The sequence below is a fragment of the Oncorhynchus masou genome, chromosome 12 (genome assembly GCF_036934945.1).
Source record: "Oncorhynchus masou masou isolate Uvic2021 chromosome 12, UVic_Omas_1.1, whole genome shotgun sequence".
NCBI lineage: Eukaryota > Metazoa > Chordata > Actinopteri > Salmoniformes > Salmonidae > Oncorhynchus > Oncorhynchus masou.
In genome coordinates, this window is record NC_088223.1 from 34,487,524 (window position 1) to 34,506,013 (window position 18,490).

Here is an 18,490-nt window from a genome sequence, read left to right on the forward strand (position 1 = left end):
CACTACCCAGAACAGAGAGACTGTCAGAGTGCTGCAATGAATGAGTAACCAAGTGTATCGATAGCTATGGCGTTTTATTCTCCTTAGCAGCTCGTCTATTTTAATTGAGTAATATTTTGCTTTCTGGTCATAGTAACATGAATTTGAAATCTTTCTGGAGCTTTGACTTTCCAACCTGAATGACGTCATGATTAGACCGTTTTCTTTCGAATGCACGGTAACAGATGCAGGTACCATCAGTCCAGTCAATTTATGCTCAGCTGTGCCTCGCAAGTGCTGCACCAAAGAAGCTATTTCGTTAAAGGTCGAGTTTTGAAATTGTCTGAGAATAACATTGGCAGACCTGGCATTTAGCCAATATGTTTTGACTGTGAAAGTGATGTTGACTCAAAAGGTTGGTTACCACTGCTTTAACAGATTCAAATCCAAAGAACTAGGTCAAAAATACATGTTTCCACTGATAGACTTAATTGATTGAAATTCATATTTTTTAGTCAAGTAAGAACATGCTTATTTACAAGTTTCTATCGAGTTGTTATTCCTTACGTACATCAAAGCACACGTTGAGATGAATGTGAATGTACAAGATTTACTGAAGTGATAATGCCTGAGAAGGCGGTGTTTGGAGGATGTATTGGCACGGGTGTTGTAAGGCCCTGTGAGACAAAGTCGAGACTGAGAAATGCTGCCTGCCTCATCCCAACTCCTACACATTCCTGACTATGGGACAGTTGGAGATTGTTACGCACGCCTCTGAAGAGGGAACGCAACACCCTGCTACAACTCAACTCTCCGTGAAGCGAAAGAGGTATGGACTGTAGGTGTGAGTAGGGATGACAAAAGGCAGAGAATTTACCATTTACTAGGAATTTATTCCGTCACATGTTAATATGGGGAAAAGGGGCTGGACGGAACCAAAGCAAAGAAAGCAAATATCAAAGCCCCCTCACCTACCTGCCACTAATGGTCCACCCAGGTCTTACTTAGTGTGCCTAGACAGTGAATATACTATGGGTATATGTATGCCTGCGGGCCTCTTGCCTAAGCACTCCCTAGGTGCCTTCTCCTTACCCCCTGGGAACAAATGAAACAGCATATTATTAACAATGTCACAAACACACTGAGAAACACATCAAATAGGCTCTGACTGAGCAACAAACTCACACAGAACATACCAAAGCTGCGCCCATCTACAACTAACCGTCTACAACTCCCCTGGGGTGGCAGGGTAGCCTAGTGGTTAGAGCGTTGGACTAGTAACCAAAAGGTTGCAAGTTCGAATCCCTGAGCTGACAAGGTACAAATCTGTCGTTCTGCTCCTGGACAGGCAGTTAACCCACTGTTCCTAGGCTGTCATTGAAAATAAGAATTTGTTCTTAACTGACTTGCCTAGTAAAGGTTAAAAAAACATGTTATCAGCCTTCTCTCAGGAATCATCTCTCTTCTGAACAGAACACTGGCTTTTAATTTAGCTTCAGAAGGATTGGGTAATTGACGACGAGGGGGCGGGTCAGCTCCAATTAGCCATGGAGTCGACCAATCAGCTGCTTGGGGGATTTCAGGAAGCCATCCTGAAACACACATAAACCACAACCCAGAAACAGGGGGAAAGTAACAGAGATAGAATTTGAATATTGAAACTTCCCTGGCAAATGTCGGAGAGACAGACAGCAATGTTCATACAGATCTCTGCTGTCGAAAACTAAATGTTAGTCTTAAAGAAATGTGAGATGTCTAGATGCTTCTTAGAGCGGAGATCAAGATTATATCTTCCCTGCCTGAGACAGTGGATTGCACAGTCAGATGGAACAGAGTAAATAGGCATTTTAACATGGTACGTTTAGCTGGTGGATACTTGTGGAATATACTGTACACCGGCTGTGATGCGCGTATAACCAATTAGCATTCAGGATTGGACCCACCCGTTATATGATATACTAAAGATCACATCTTAAATCACAAAATGCAATAATTGCACAGGCTTAAAAGAACATAATGAAGCATATCTCTAGTAAGGCAACATCAATCACAATTTACACAGAGGAGAGCTATCTTTATATTTCCAGAACCCAGGACAGAGGGTCTTAGTGAATGTTGTCTGGCCTCTGGAGGAGAGGCATTGTGTCAGAGATTCAGAGAACAGAGAACCTGCTATGTGATCGGGTTCTACTCTAGAGGACCGAGGGCCATGATACTTTCATCTCAACAATGTATCTGAAACAATAACCACCTTGATGACAGTGGAAACTCCAGGACGTGTCATTGCATCCTATTACTGAGTCATTACCACCTGTTTTTCTGATGCCTTCATATGAGACTGCTATATACACCCGGCCTACTCTTCTCTACCTCCCGGTAACAGCTTCCACCTTTGTCACCAGAGAGCGGTTTTCATATGCTGTGGAATATGAAGACCTGGGAGAAGAGCCGAGCAGGGAGTTAAAACAATACGTTCAGTCAGTTATTGTGTCAACCCGGTCTTTAATTATAGCAGAGATCAAATGGGAGACATAGCAGGAGGCAGATAGCAACCCAGTATTTGACTAGTGTCTGTGGCGGCTCCGCCGGGCTGAACGCCGTACCTGGACTGGGCATCGGCGCAGAGGAATGCTCCACGCCTAGGAGCGGGACTGGGCATCGGTGCAGAGGAATGCTCCGGTCTAGGAGCGGGACTGGGGAGGCGCACTGGAGGCCGGGTGCGGGGAGCCGGCACGGGTGGCACGCACTTCAGGGAGGGTGCGGAGATCTGGCACAGGACGTACCGGACTGGGGAGGCACATTGGAGAACTGGTGCGTGGAGCCGGCACAGGTTGTACCAGACTGGTAACACACTCTTCAGGGCCAATGCGGTGCTGAACACACCAAACCAACACAACATCTCTCTCTCCTCTCTCTCAACTTTTCAATTGCCTCCCTGACGGTCTCTGGCTCTTCAGGGCGAGTGCGGGGAACCGGCACAGGATGTACCGAGCTGGGGAGGCGCACTGGAGATCTGGTGCGTGGGCCGGCACAGATGGCACCAGACTGATGACCCGCTCTTCAGCCCGCCTGCACTGCAGCCTACTCCTAGCTAACCCCTCTCTCCGGTATCCTTCCTCACATTGTTCCATCGACTCCCAGGTGGGCTCTGGCACTCCCCTCGGCCCAACCGACCACCCCTCGTGCCCCCTCCCAAAATATCTTGGGGTTCCTGTGGCCGCAGTCCACGGTGTCGTCGCTGTCCCCCTATGCTCCTTGGTGACTCCCACCAAGGAAGGGTCTCGTGTCCTCCCATTATCTCCTCCCAAATCCAACTCACTTTATTCTCCACCGCACGCTGCTTGGTCCTTTCACTGGAATGGTAGATCGGCAGAAGATGAATGTGCAAGTAGAGATACTGGGGTGCAAATGAGCAAGATAAATAAATAAACACAGTATGGGGATGAGGTAGGTAGATAGATGGGCTGTTTACAGATGGGCTATGTACAGGTGCAGTGATCTGTGAGCTGCTCTGACAGCTGGTGTTTAAAGCTAGTGAGGGAGATATGAGTCTCTAGCTTCGGAGATTTTTGCAGTTCTTTCCAGTCATTGGCAGCAGAGAACTGGAAGGAAAGACGACCAACGGAGGAATTTGCTTTGAGGGTGACCAGTGAGATATACCTGCTGGAGAGCGTGCTATGAGTGGGTGCTGCTATGGTGACCAGTGAGCTGAGATAAGGTGGGGCTTTACCTAGCAGAGACTTGTAGATAACCTGTAGCCAGTGGGTTTGGCGACGAGTATGAAGCGAGGGCCAACCAACGAGAGCGTACAGGTCGCAATGGTGGGTAGTGTATGGAGCTTTGGTGACAAAACGGATGGCACTGTGATAGACTGCATCCAGTTTGTTGAGTAGAGTGTTGGAGGCTATTTTATAGATGACATCACCAAAGTTGAGTATTGGTAGGATGGTCAGTTTGGCAGCATGAGTGAAGGATGCTTTGTTGCGATATAGGAAGCCAATTCTAGATTTAATTTTGGATTGGAGATGCTTAATGTGAGTCTGGAAGTAGAGTTTACAGTCTAACCAGACACCTAGGTATTTGTAGTTGTCCACGTATTCTAAGTCAGAGCCGTCCAGAGTAGTGATGCTGGACGGGCGAGCAGGTGCGGGCAGTGATCGGTTGAATAGCATGCATTTAGTTTTACTTGCGTTTAAGAGCAATTGGAGGCAATGGAAGGAGAGTTGTATGGTATTAAAGCTCGTCTGGAGGTTAGTTAACACAGTGTCCAAAGAAGGGCCAGAAATATACAGAATGGTGTCGTCTGGGTAGAGGTGTATCAGAGAATTACCAGCAGCAAGAGCAACATCATTGATGTATACAGAGAAGAGAGTCGGCCTGAGGATTGAACCCTGTGGCACCCCCATACAGACTGCCAGAGGTCCGGACAACAGGACAATTTGACACACTGAACTCTATCAGAGAAGTAGTTGGTAAACCAGGCGAGGCAATCATTTGAGAAACCAAGGCTGTCGAGTCTGCCAATAAGAATGTGGTGATTGACAGAGTCGAAAGCCTTGGCCAGGTCGATTGAATACGGCTGCACAGTAATGTCTCTTATCGATGGCGGTTATGATGTCATTTAGGACCTTGAGCGTAGCTGAGGTGCACCCATGACCAGCTCTGAAACCAGATTGCATAACGGAGAAGGTACGGTGGGGTTCGAAATGGTCGGTAATCTGTTTGTTAACTTGGAAAGTTAGAAAGGCAGGGTGGAATAGATATAGGTCTGTAGCAGTTTGAGTCTCGAGTGTCTCCCCCTTTGAAGAGGGGGATGACCGCAGCAGCTTTCCAATTTTTGGGAATCAGACGATATGAAAGAGAGGTTGAACAGGCTAGTAATAGGGGTTGCAACAATTTCGGCAGATAATTTTAGAAAGAGAGGGTCCAGATTGTCTTGCCCGGCTGATTTGTAGGGGTCCAGACTTTGCAGCTCTTTCAGAACATCAGCTATCTGGATTTGGGTAAAGGAGAAATGTTGGGGGTTTTGGCGGTTTGCTGTGGAGGGTGCCAGGCAGTTGACCGGGGTAGGGGTAGCCAGGTGGAAAGCATGGCCAGCCGTAGAGAAATGCTTATTGAAATTAAAAGCTGTGTGCTGTAAAAACTTGGTAGAGTATGGGTGAAATAGGAATTTTGGTGCTCCTGTGAATTTCCTTTCTTTTTTTCAGCTTCAGACCAATGCCTACTCCCTTAAAACATTATTTTTTATTTTTTTAAATTAGTAGAACGTCTGTCTGTCTGTCTGTCTGTCTGTATTGAGAGACGTCAAATATGCAGGCTGCTGCACAGACACTAGTCTAGAGCGCCTGGTTAAATTGTTTTTGAGAGCATTTTTAAACTCTCTAAATGTTTAAATGAGTGAGAAATATATGTTATTGTTGCAATAGTTTATGAGTGGGGAACAAATAGGGGAGAGTGGGTTAAGTTGAGCCCCCCTTGTATCTAGGGAATCCATACACAAAATTAATCTTGCATCAAACATTTAAGAAGAGCTCATCATTTCATGGAGTCTGTGAAGGATGAAACTACATATAAAAAGCAGTAAATAAGTTTGGTCGAAGTTTGGTCGAAACACCTGATTTCAAATACATGTATTCCATTAGAGGTTTCATGATGTTTGTAACTAAACCAAAACGGATTTATACAATTGTACTAAAAATCAGTTGGGGTCTCTATAAGCTTCAATATGAGGTCCTAAACCTAACATGAAAGTGCATCCTTGTAGCTGTGTGGTCTAACGAAGTCAAAATGTTTGCCTTGGGATAAAATCTGAAATGAGTTACCTTTGGTCTGTTCAGCCATTCCTATGGGGAACATTAATGGGGAAAGAATAGGGTTTTGGGATAAACGCCAAAAGTAAGGTCTGAGGTTAAGGCTTAGGGGATCTTATAGTTTTATTCCATGAGATAATTTCAGTCCGTTAACATGACCTTCATGAATTATGAAGCCTAAATGTGCTTTATGTGCTTTTTTTATGACATAAATGCTTTAAAAAAATCACAAAAAGTGATATTAGCTGATGAAGATTATCTAATAGAACAAAACGTATCTAAAAAAACTCGACATTAATTTCCCCACAGGCTTTATGCAACGAACCATGCCAGAGTTACTGCCTACAAACCATGCCAGAGTTACTGCCTACAAACCATGCCAGAGTTACTGCCTACAAACCATGCCAGAGTTACTGCCTACAAACCATGCCAGATTTACTGCCTACAAACCATGCCAGAGTTACTGCCTACAAACCATGCCAGAGTTACTGCCTACAAACCATGCCAGAGTTACTGCCTACTAACCATGCCAGAGTTACTGCCTACAAACCATGCCAGAGTTACAGCCTACAAACCATGCCAGATTTACTGCCTACAAACCATGCCAGAGTTACTGCCAGAATTACTGCCAAACCATGCCAGAGTTACGAACCATGCCAGAGTTACAAACCATGCCAGAGTTACTGCCTACAAACCATGCCAGAGTTACAAACATGCCAGAGTTACTGCCTACAAACCATGCCAGAGTTACTGCCTACAAACCATGCCAGAGTTACTGCCTACAAACCATGCCAGAGTTACTGCCTACAAAAAGACGGCGTTACTATTTCTCTCTATTTATCAAAATGTCTTGTTCACCTTAAGTTTTAGGAATATAAATTGAACATTCAAAGTTAATTTCCAATGATATTGTACTTAATCAGGTAAAAACGGCTGAATAAATCCAAAAACGTGCTGTGATTGATAGATTTTTTATTATGTACCAGTAATCACCTAAATGTGTTTGCCCTGCCTTACTTGTATGCCTCTGTTTCACACTTGGCTTCATCGCCATCTTCTGGTAAACGCCACACATCATCACATGAAAATGTTTATATCTAGGTGGCTAGGTATGGAGCATTTAGTATTTAGTATTTATTAGGATCCCTAATTAGGGGCTACCCTTCCTGGAGTCTAAACAGGAATCAACACAGCAAATAAAATACATAATATACATATGCATGGCAACACATTTACATTACAATTTAGCCATTCAGCAGACGCTTCCATCCAGAGCGACCCACAGCTAGTGCATTCATCTTAAAATAGCCAGACGAGACAACCACATAACACAGTCCTATCCCAACCACGTGTCACATACATAATACAATACATAATACAATGCAAAATGTAAGGTGTTGTTTTATCAGTTTTTTTTGTAATCTGTTTTTATTGCTAGCTTGAGTTGCCTGGGGTGGCGTTGCAACCTGGCCTCATAGACTAGACGTAAAATATTAAATGTAAATCTGGGACTTCCACATTAGTATGATATGTTACGTTTGGTATGGTTACATAAGACAGGTGGTTACTTAAGGAAAAAATGAAAGTAGGGTGATTGGTCGGGGTAGATGGGTGCACATAATGTGAACAGGTTGCGAGTTTGAATCTCATCATGGACAACTTTACATTTTTAGCTAACTTTAGCTAATTAACAACTACTTAGCATATTAGCTAACCCTAACTCTAACTTTAAACCTTCAACTTGCCCTAACCTTAACCTTTATCCTAACTCCTAAACTTAACCCTAAACCCTAGCCTAGCTAACGTTGGCCAACTAGCTATGTTAGCCATCTAGCTAGAATTCATAACATATCATATGTTTTGCAAAGCTCATGTCTAGAAACACATCATTGGGTCTAGCAGTTGTCTTGTGTCGAACTGCGCATGTGCAGGCTGTCAAATCAAAGGCACCCCTTCGATATAAAGCTGTTTTTTATGAAAATTAACAACTATGGAAGAATTTTTCACTTTTTCAGATTGACTTCTCAAACTCTAATCCCCGGGCCTGGTCTGTTTGGTTTGATTCGCAAAATTCCTGGAAGTCTCGTGATGTTGTGCCTCTGAGTTTAGTAACTCTGTGCTGGCACTTTGACAGCCAGGCAAAGTAGAGGCGAACAGATAGAATTATACGTTCACTGTGGTAAACAGAAGCTTCTGGTGGTTTCTGAAGCCAACATGGCATGTTTAATTTATTTTCTTCCTATGAATTTGGCTCTAGCATTTGAATCATTTTGGCTATAAACTACTATGAGTTTCCTGAAAGCAAAGACTCTCTACAATATGGATGTGCCTTCTGTTCCCCTCTATGATGATCACAGGCCTTGTATGAAGGGAGTGTCCATTGTCTACATCTCATTGTGTTATTTACCCCGACCAATTTCAAAAGAAAGTTCACAAAAATAGACAAGATTCTGCAACCATAGAGAGGTAAATACCTGTCTATTTATGGAAAACTCTTTGGTCCTATCATAGTTTACTTACTTACTTATTGTGCTGCCCACTCCAAACAACTCCTTTTTTAGATCATATGAGCAAAAAATATTTCACTTCATTTGGAACGCTAAGCCAGACAAAATTAAATGTGCCTTGACTTTTTCCACATTTTGTTACGTTACAGCCTTATTCTAAAATTGATGACATAGTTTATTCCCCTCAATCTACACACAATACCCCATAATGACAAATGTATTAAAAATAAAAAACTGAAATATGACAATTACACAAGTATTTAGACCCTTTACTCGGTACTTTGTTGAAGCACCTTTGGCAGCGATTACAGCCACGGGTCTTATTGGGTATGATGCTACAAGCTCGGCACACCTATATTTGGGGAGTTACTCCCATTCTTCTCTGCAGATCCTCTTTAGCTCTGTCATGTTGGATGGGGAGTGTTGCTGCACAGCTATTTTCAGGTCTCTTGAGATGTTTGATTGGGTTCAAGTCCAGGCTCTGGCTGGGCCACTCAAGGACATTCAGAGACTTGTCCTGAAGCCACTCTGCGTTGTCTTGGCTGTGTGCTTAGGGTCGTTGTCCTGTTAGGACCCCAGTCTGAGGTCCTGACCGCTCTGGAGCAGGTTTTCATCAAGGATCTCTCTGTACTTTGCTCCGTTCATCTTTTCCTCGATCCTGACTGGACTCCCAGTCCCTGACGCTGAAAAACATCCCCAAAGCATGATGCTGCCACCACCATGCTTCACAAAAGAGATGGTGCCAGGTTTCCAGACTTCAGGCCAAAGAGTTCAAACTTGGTTTCATCAGACCAGATAATCTTTAGGTGCCTTTTGGCAAACTCCAAGCGGGTTGTCATATGCCTTTTACTGAGGAGTGGCTTCTGTCTGGCCACTCTACCATAAAGGCCTGATTGGTGGAGTGCTGCAGAGATGGTTGTCCTCTGAACTCTGGAGGACCGCCAAAGTGGCCGGGCGGCCAGCTCTAGGAAGAGTCCTGGTGGTTCCAAACTTCTTCCATTTAAGAATGATGGAGGCCGCTGTGGTCTTGGGGACCTACAATGCTGCAGAATATTTTGGGTACCCTTTCCCAGATCTGTGCCTCGACACAATTATGTCTAGGAGCTCTACGGACAATTCCTTTGACCTCATGGCTTGGTTTTTGCTCTGACATGCACTGTCAACTTTGGGACTTTGTATAGGCAGGTGTGTCCCTTTCCAAATCATGTCCAATCCAAATCATGTCCAATAAATTGAATTTACTGTTATTGGTGGATTCCAATCAAGTTGTAGTAACATCTCAAGAATGATCAATGGAAACAGGATGCAGCTGAGCTCAATTTTGAGTCTCATAACAAAAGGTCTGAATAATTATGTTTATTTTTATTTTTAATACATTTGGGGAAAAAATTACTTTGTCATTATGGGGTATTGTGTGTGGATTGATAAGGGAAAAACGTATTCCATCAATTTTAGAATAAGGCTGTAACGTAACAAAATGTGGAAAAAGTCAAGGGGTCTGAATACTTTCCGAATGCACTGTATATATTGAATATAAGTCTGGGGGGGGGGGGGTGAAATTATTAAATATTAAGGCAATTAACCTCTCACTAAACATTTTACTCATACATAAGGAGTACTTAAACCCAAACGGGTTCTCCAGTAGATTATTAAGAAAAGCTCAACCTTTGTTCAAAAATTGCCATTTTGCCTTTATACAGATGACAAATTCTCATTTCCAATTAATTGAAAATTATGTTCAATGTATTGCCCTTTCTTAAACAACCTGGTTACAATTTAATTTTTACCCTCCAGAAAGACAGAACAAATTTTACAACAAATATTATGGTTATCTTAAATATAGGCTACTGATTGATAATAATAAAAACATTCTTTATGGAAAAATGTAGGGGAAAAAAAGATGTATTAATGAAATGATGAATAGGAATGGTGGAGTTATGACACATGCACATATCGAACATATATGGGAACATTTGTTCAATTCAAAGCAACAACCAACTGAAACATCTCAAAAATGGAAGAGGCAAGTGGAAGAGGGAGAAAGTAGGGAACTTGTGTTTGCCATATATTAAAGGCAAAAATTGTGCTGAAAAAGTTTGACATAAATAGAAAAATGTTGAGAGCTGCGTCATGCAGGTTGCAAAATAGCTAGGAAGAGATGTTCAAGGCCGATTCCATGACACATGGTATTTGAACTGATACAAAAAACAAACCTTGATTCAACTATTTTTGTTTTTCAATATAAATTATTAAACTACTTTCTTGCCACCAATAGATTGTTATATGTATGGACATACAACAATTTCAGCTCTGCAAATTTTGTTGCAAAGAGACAGAATCATTAGATCATGTATTCTGGTTTTCCCCTATGTAGCTTGTTTCTGGACACAGGTTCAGGAATTACAAAAAAAAATCACACATTCATTTAAAATGAACCCTGAAAATAGCACTGTTGGGCGATTTGGAAAGTCATAGTCAATTAATCAACAATATAATAATACTTGTAGGTTAAGATTTTCATCTTTAACTCACAATATGTGGGTACTATTTGATTAGAAAGGTTAAAAATGTATGTAAAACCATCACAGCACAGTTGACAAATATATGGCACATGGAAACCAAAAGAAGGTGGAATATGGTGATAGGTGGGATGGGCTGAAAGTGGCTGAGGGGTAGGATTAAAGAGCTCATGACCGGTAATGGTATTATTGAAAACACTACATACAGTATAATGTATACCATAGTAAAATCGAATGTATGTATGCGTGTATGTATATAAACCTCATGAAGCTGGTTGAGAGAATGCCAAGAGTGTGCAAAGCTGGCATCAAGGCAAAGGGTGGCTACTTTGAAGAATATCAAAAACAATTTTGATTCGTTTATCACTTTACTACCTATTTCATGGTTTTGATGTCTTCACTATTAGTCTACAATGTAGAAAATAGTAAAAATAAAGAAGAACCCTTGAATTGTAACGAGTGTGCTGAGAGTCGGTAAGCAAGTTCAGGAAGTGAGCTCAGGGAGTGAGTGTTTTAATAAATAAAAACAACTTAATACAAAACAAGAAACACAAACAACTGACAGGCACAGGCATGACACTGGAAAAGAAACACTCATTCCTGGGGAAGGAACCAAATGGAGTGACATATGTAGGGAAGGTAATCAGGGAGGTGATGGAGTGCAGTTGAGTCTGAAGACGAGCAGGTGTGCGTAACGATGGTGACAGGTGTGCGCCATAATGAGCAGCCTGGTGACCGAGAGGCCGGAGAGGGAGCACAGGTGACATGAATGAGTAGGTGGGTCCAAACTTTTGACTGGTACTGTATATGTACAGTTGAAGTTGGAGGTTTACATGCATCTTAGCCAAATACATTTCAATTCAATTTTTCATAATTCCTGACATTTAATCATAGTAAAAATTCCCTGTCACCACTTTATCACCACTTTATTTTAAGAATGTGAAATGTCAGAATAAGAGTAGAGAGAATGATTTATTTCAACTTTTATTTCTTTCATCACATTCCCAGTGGGTCAGAAGTTTGAATACACTCAATTAGTATTTGATAGCATTGTCCTTAAATTGTTTAATTAACTTGGGTCAAGTAGCTTGGGTCAAGTAGCTTGGGTCAGGTAACTTGGGTCAAGTAGGGTTGGGTAGCCTTCCACTAGCTTCCCACAATACGTTTTTTCGTCCCATTCCTCCTGACAGAGCTGGTGTAACTGAGTCAGGTCTGTAGGCCTCCTTGCTCGCACACGCTTTTTCAGTTCTGCCCACACATTTTCTATAGGATTGAGGTCAGGGCTTTGTGATGGCCAGTCCAATACCTTGACTTTGTTGTCCTTAGGCCATTTTGTCACAACTTTGGAAGTATGCTTGGCGTCATTGTCCATTTGGAAGACCCATTTGAGACCAAGCTTTAACCTGACTGATGTCTTGAGATGTTGCTTCAATATATCCACATACTTTTCCCGCCTCATGATGCCATCTATTTTATGAAGTGCACTAGTCCCTCCTGCAGCAAAGCACCCCCACAACATGCTGCTGCCACCCCCGTACTTCACAGTTGGGATAGAGTTCATTGGCTTGCAAGCCTCCCCCTTTTTCCACCAAATATAACGATGGTCATTATGACCAAACAGTTCTATTTTTGTTTCATCATAGCAGGGGACATTTCTCCAAAAAGTACGACCTTTGTCCCCATGTGCAGTTGCAAACTGTAGTCTGGCTTTTTTTTATGGCGGTTTTGGAGCAGTGGCGTCTTCCTTGCTGAACGGCCTTTCAGGTTAATGTCGATATAGGACTAATTTTATCTGTTTCCTGCAGCATCTTCACAAGGTCCTTTGCTGTTGGTCTGGGATTGATTTTCACTTTTCGCACCAAAGTACGTTCATCTCTAGGAGACAGAAAGCGTCTCCTTCCTGAGCGATATGAAGGCTGTGTGGTCTTATGGTGTTTATACTTGCATACTATTGTTTGTACAGATGAACACGATACATTCAGGCGTTTGGAAATTGCTCCCAAGGACGAACCAGACTTGTGGAGGTCTAAAAAAAAAAATTGGGAGGTTTTGGCTGATTTCTTTTGATTTTCCCATGATGTCAAGCAAAGAGACACTGAGTTTGAAGGTAGGCCTTGAAATACATCCACAGGTACACCTCCAATTGACTCAAATTATGTCAATTAGCCTATCAGAATATATAATCTGTCTGTAAACAATTGTTGGAAAAATTACTTGTGTCATGCACGAAGAAGATGCACGAACAAGAAATTTGTGAAGTGGTTGAAAAACGGGTTTTAATGACTCCAACCTAAGTGTATCTAAACTTCCGACTTCAACTGTATGTATGTATGTATGTATGTATGTATGTATGTATGTATGTATGTATGTATGTATGTATGTATGTATGTATGTATGTATGTATGTATGTATGTATACATGATGAACAAAAATATAAATGCAACATGCAACAATTTCAGTGATTTTACTCAGTTACAGTTCACATGAGAAAATCAGTCAATTGAAATAATGTAAAGGAGTGTAACTGGCTGCAGGGAAGTCAGGCGCAGGAGAGCAGTAATGGGTAGCAAACAAAGCCCTTTATTGAGGCGAACAGAACACTGTACTAAGAAAACTAAACACACACAGGTTAACATAACCCGACGCAAACCAGCCTGGAGTACACATACATTTATAAATAACAATTCCACACACAGATATGGGGGGAATCAGAGGGTTATATGCAAGACGAGTAATGAGGGAATGCAAACCAGGTGTGCGGGAAAACAAGACAAAACAAATGGAAAATGACAGGTGGATCGGTGATGGCTAGAAGAATACTGCCCGAACAAGGAGGGGGACCGACCTCGGTGGAAGTGACAGAACCCCTCCTCGACACCGGCCTCGGGACACCCGGAGACGGTGGAACTCCCGCAGCATTGAAGGGTCCAACACGTCCTCCACCTGGACCCAGCACCTCTCCTCCGGACCGTACCCCTCCCACTCCACAAGGTACTGAAGGCCCCTCTGCCGACACCTCGAATCCAGTACGGAGCGAACGGATTACGCCGGGGCCCCCTCGATGTCCAGAGGGGGCGGGGGAACCTCCCGCACCTCAGACTCCTAGAGCGGGCCAGCCACCACCGGCCTGAGGAGAGACACATGGAGCGAGGGGTTAATACGGAAATTGGGGGAAAGCTATAACCTGTAACTAACCCCATTCAGTGTCCTCGGCACTATAAATGGCCCCACAAAACGCAGACACAGCTTCCGGCAGGGCAGGCGGAGGGGCAGGTTTCGGGTTGAGAGCCAGACCCGGTCCCCTGGTGCGAACACTGGGGCCTCACTGCGCTGGTTTTCTGGCACAGCACGGCCCGCTGGAGCTGAACATGGGCAGCGTCTCATGTCTCCCCCGCGCGCCTGAACCAGTCGTCCACTGCAGGAGCCTCAGTCTGACTCTGATGCCAAGGCGTTAGAACCGGTTGGTACCCTAGTTACCACTGGAAGGGGGAGAGGTTAGTGGAGGAGTGGCGGAGCGAGTTCTGAGTCGTCTCGGCCCAGGGCACGAACGCCGCCCACTCCCCCAGCCGATCCTGGCAATAAGACCGCAGAAACCTACCCACATCCTGGTTCAAAAAAAAACCTGAGGTAAGGCTGATCGAGACCCCCAGACGTTCCATGAACGCCCTCCAGACCCTCGAAGTGAACTGGGGACCCGATCAGACACTGCATCCTCAGGCACCCCGTAGTGCCGGAAGACGTGTGTAAACAAGGCCTCTGCAGTATGTAGGGCCGTAGGGAGGAGACGGCAGGACTTAGAGAAACTGTCCACAACGACCAGGATCGTGGTGTTACCCTGTGAGGGGGAGATCGGTAATAAAATCAATCGACAGGTGCGACCAAGGCCATTGTGGAACGGGTAAGGGGTGTAGCTTACCTCTGGACAGGTGCCTAGGAGCCTTACACTGGGCGCACACCGAGCAGGAGGAAACATAAACCCTCACGTCCTTAGCCAAGGTGGACCACCAGTACTTCCCACTCAAACAGTGCACTGTCTGACAGATCCCTGGATGACCAGAGGAGGGTGACGTGTGAGCCCAATAGATCAGCCGGTCACGGACAGCAGACGGAACATACAGACACCCAGCGGGACACTGCAGGGGAGCGGCTCTGCACGTAACGCCTCGTCAATGTCCGCGTCCAGCTCCCATACCACCGGCGCTACCAGGCAGGAGGCCGGGAGTATGGAGGTAGGATCCATGGGCCCCTCCTCTGTGTCATACAGCCGGGACAGTGAGTCTGCCTTCACATTCTGGAAACCGGGTGTGTAAGAAAGGGTGAAAACAAAACGGGTGAAAAACATGTCCCACCTTGCCTTGCCTGATGAGGGTAGCCTAGTGGTTAGAGCGTTGGTCTTGTAACCGGAAGGTTGCAAGTTCAAACCCCCGAGCTGACAAGGTATAAATCTGTCGTTCTGCCCCTGAACAGGCAGTTAACCCACTGTTCCTAGGCCGTCATGGAAAATAAGAATTTGTTCTTAACTGACTTGCCTAGTTAAATAAAGGTAAAAAATAAAACGAGGATTCAGTCTCCTCGCTGCCCGGATGTACTCCAGGTTGCAGTGGTCAGTCCAGATGAGAAAATGGTGATTAGCCCCCTCAAACCAATGTCTCTACATCTTCAATGCCTTGACGACAGCCAACAGCTCCCGGTCCCCCACATCAGAGTTTCGCCCCGCCGGGCTGAGCTTCTTCGAAAAGAAGGCACAGGGGCAGAGCTTCAGTGGCGTGCCCGAGCGCTGAGAGAGCACGGCTCCTTTCCCAGCCTCGAACACGTCCACCTCCACTGTGAACTCCAAAGAGGGATCCGGATGGGCCAGCATGGGCGCCGAGGTAAACAGAGCCCTTAGGTGACCAAAAGCCCTATCCGCCTCAGCCGACCACTGCAACCGAACCGGACCCCCCTTTAGCAGTGAGGTAATGGGAGCCGCTACCTGACCAAAACCCCGGATAAACCTCCGGTAGAAATGGGCAAACCTTAGAAACCACTGCACCTCCTTTACCGTGGTGGGAGTCGGCCAATTACGCACAGCTGAAATGTGGTCACTCTCCATCTCCACCCCTGAAGTGGAAATGCGGTACCCTAGGTAGGAGACGGACTGCTGGACGAACAGGCATTTCTCAGCCTTGAAATACAGGTTATGCTCCAACAGTTGACCAAGCACCCTGCGCACCAAGGACACATGCTCGGCGTGTGCAGTGGAGTATATCAGAATGTCATCGATATACACCACTATACCCTGCCCATGCAGGTCCCTGAAAATCTCATCCACAAAGGCTTGGAAGACTGATGGAGCATTCATCAACCCGTACGGAATGACGAGGTACTCATAATGCCCTGAGGTGGTACTGAACACTGCCTTCCACTTGTCTCCCTCCCGGATACGCACCAGGTTGTAAGTGCTCCTGAGATCTAGTTTCTTGAAGAAGCGCGTCCTGTGCATTGACTCAATCGCTGTGACTATGAGGTGTAGCAGGGAACTGTACTTCACAGTGATCTGGTTAAGACCTTGATAATCAATACACGGGCGCAGTACTCCCTCCTTCTTCTCCACAAACATGAAACCCGAGGAGGCGGGTGAAGTGGAGGACCGAATGTACCCCTGACGCAGAGATTCGGAGACATATGTCTCCATAGCCGCCGTCTCCGCCTTTGACAGGGGATACACGTAACTCCTAGGAAGTGTGGCGTCTACCTGGAGGTTTATCACACAATCCCCCCGACGATGGGGTAGTAATTGAGTAACCTTCTTCTTGGAGAAGGCGAGAGCCAAATCGGAATATTAGAGGGGAATGCGCACGGTGGAGACCTGGTCTGGACTTTCCACAGTGGTAGCACCAACGGAAACCCTTAAACACCTCCCCGAGCACTCTCGACCACCCCATGAGAGCCCTCCGTTGCCATGAAGCAGTGGGGTCATGACAAGCTAACCAGGGTAGGCCTAGCACCACGGGAAATGCAGGAGAGTCGAGCGCCTTATGCTGGGAATGCGGGGAAAACTCAGGAAAAGTAACATGCAAAAACAGGTGTGCAACAGAGGGCTCTGGGTGAGAATGGTGCCGGCTCACCTGTGGTGACGCCAGAGTGACCTGCCTGCTGCCTCGACCCCCAGAGGAACCAACCCAACACCGACCGTCAATGTGACCTCTGCGGCCACAGATGGTGCACGTGAAGGAACCTCCTCCAGTCTCCCTGAGCGCAGCACCTCCCAGCTCCATGGGTATCAGAGCGGTGGGGCTGGGAGATGAAACCGACAGATCCCGATCTGGACGTCCGCAGGTAGCCAGCAGGATATCTAGCCGAATGGACAGGTCCAACAGTTGGTCAAAGGTGAGGGTGGTGTCCTTGCAGGCCAACTCCCGACGGACGTCCTCGCGCAAACTGCAGCAATAGTGGTCGATCAGGGCCCTGTCGTTCCATCCTGCACCGGCGGCCAGGGTCCAAAAGTCCATCGCAAACTCCTGGGCGCTTGTCGTCCACTTGCCTCAGGTGGAAGAGACGTTCACCCTCGGGCAGGTGGTCGAAGACGGCCCGGAAGCGGTAGGTGAATTCTTTGAAGTGGTCCATCGCCGCATCTCCCTCTCCCCACACAGCGTTGGCCCTCTCCAAAGCTTTCCCCGAGAGGCACGAGACGAGGGCGGACACCCTCTCACGGCCCGAGAGAACCGGGTGAACGGTCGCCAGGTATAAATCCAGCTGCAGCAGGAAACCATGGCAGCGTGTGGCCGTCCCATCGTACTCCCTGGGAAGTTCGAGACGAATCCCACTGGAACCGGGTGCGGAGGGGTGAGTAGTGGAGACCCCTGTTGTGCTGGTGGGGACGCTGGAGGACTCTCTGTCTCTCCCAGCGGTCCATTGTCTGGATGACGCGAATCATGGCAGCGCCGAGATGTTGCAGCATTACCGCGTGCTCCTGGACGTGCTGCTCGAATCCGCTACCAGGGGTACCTGCTCCTGCTGACTCCATAATTGGGTGTGGAATTCTGTAAAGGAGTGCGTAACTTACTACAGGGAAGTCAGGCGCAGGAGAGCAGAAATGGCTAGCAAACGGGGCCCTATATTGAGGCGAACAGATAACTAAACACACACGGGTTAACATAACCCGACGCAAACCAGCCTGGAGTACACATACATTTACATATAACAGTTCCACACACAGACAAGGGGGGAAACAGAGGGTTACATGCAAGACGAGTTATGAGGGAATGCAAACCAGGTGTGCGGGAAAACAAGACAAAACAAATTGAAAATGACAGCTGCATCGGCGATGGCGAGAAGACCGGTGACGTCGACCGCTGAACTCCGCCCAAACAAGGAGAGGGACCGACCTCGGTGGAAGTCATGACAAATAAAAAAGAAACACCAATCAGGAGGATACAGACATCTCAAGAGGTGTGCTTAGATATGCAGAAAAATAGACATGTTTTGTTAACTCTTGATACTCCCCATCCCGGATCCGGGATTGTGAATAAAGCCTCAGGCTCATTAGTATAACGCAACGTTAACGATTTCTGAAAATCGCAAATAAAATGAAAATAATGCGCCTGCTCTCAAGCTTAGCCTTTTCTTAACAACACTGTCATCTCAGATTTTCAAAATATGCTTTTGAACCATAGCAATTCACTAATTTGTGTAA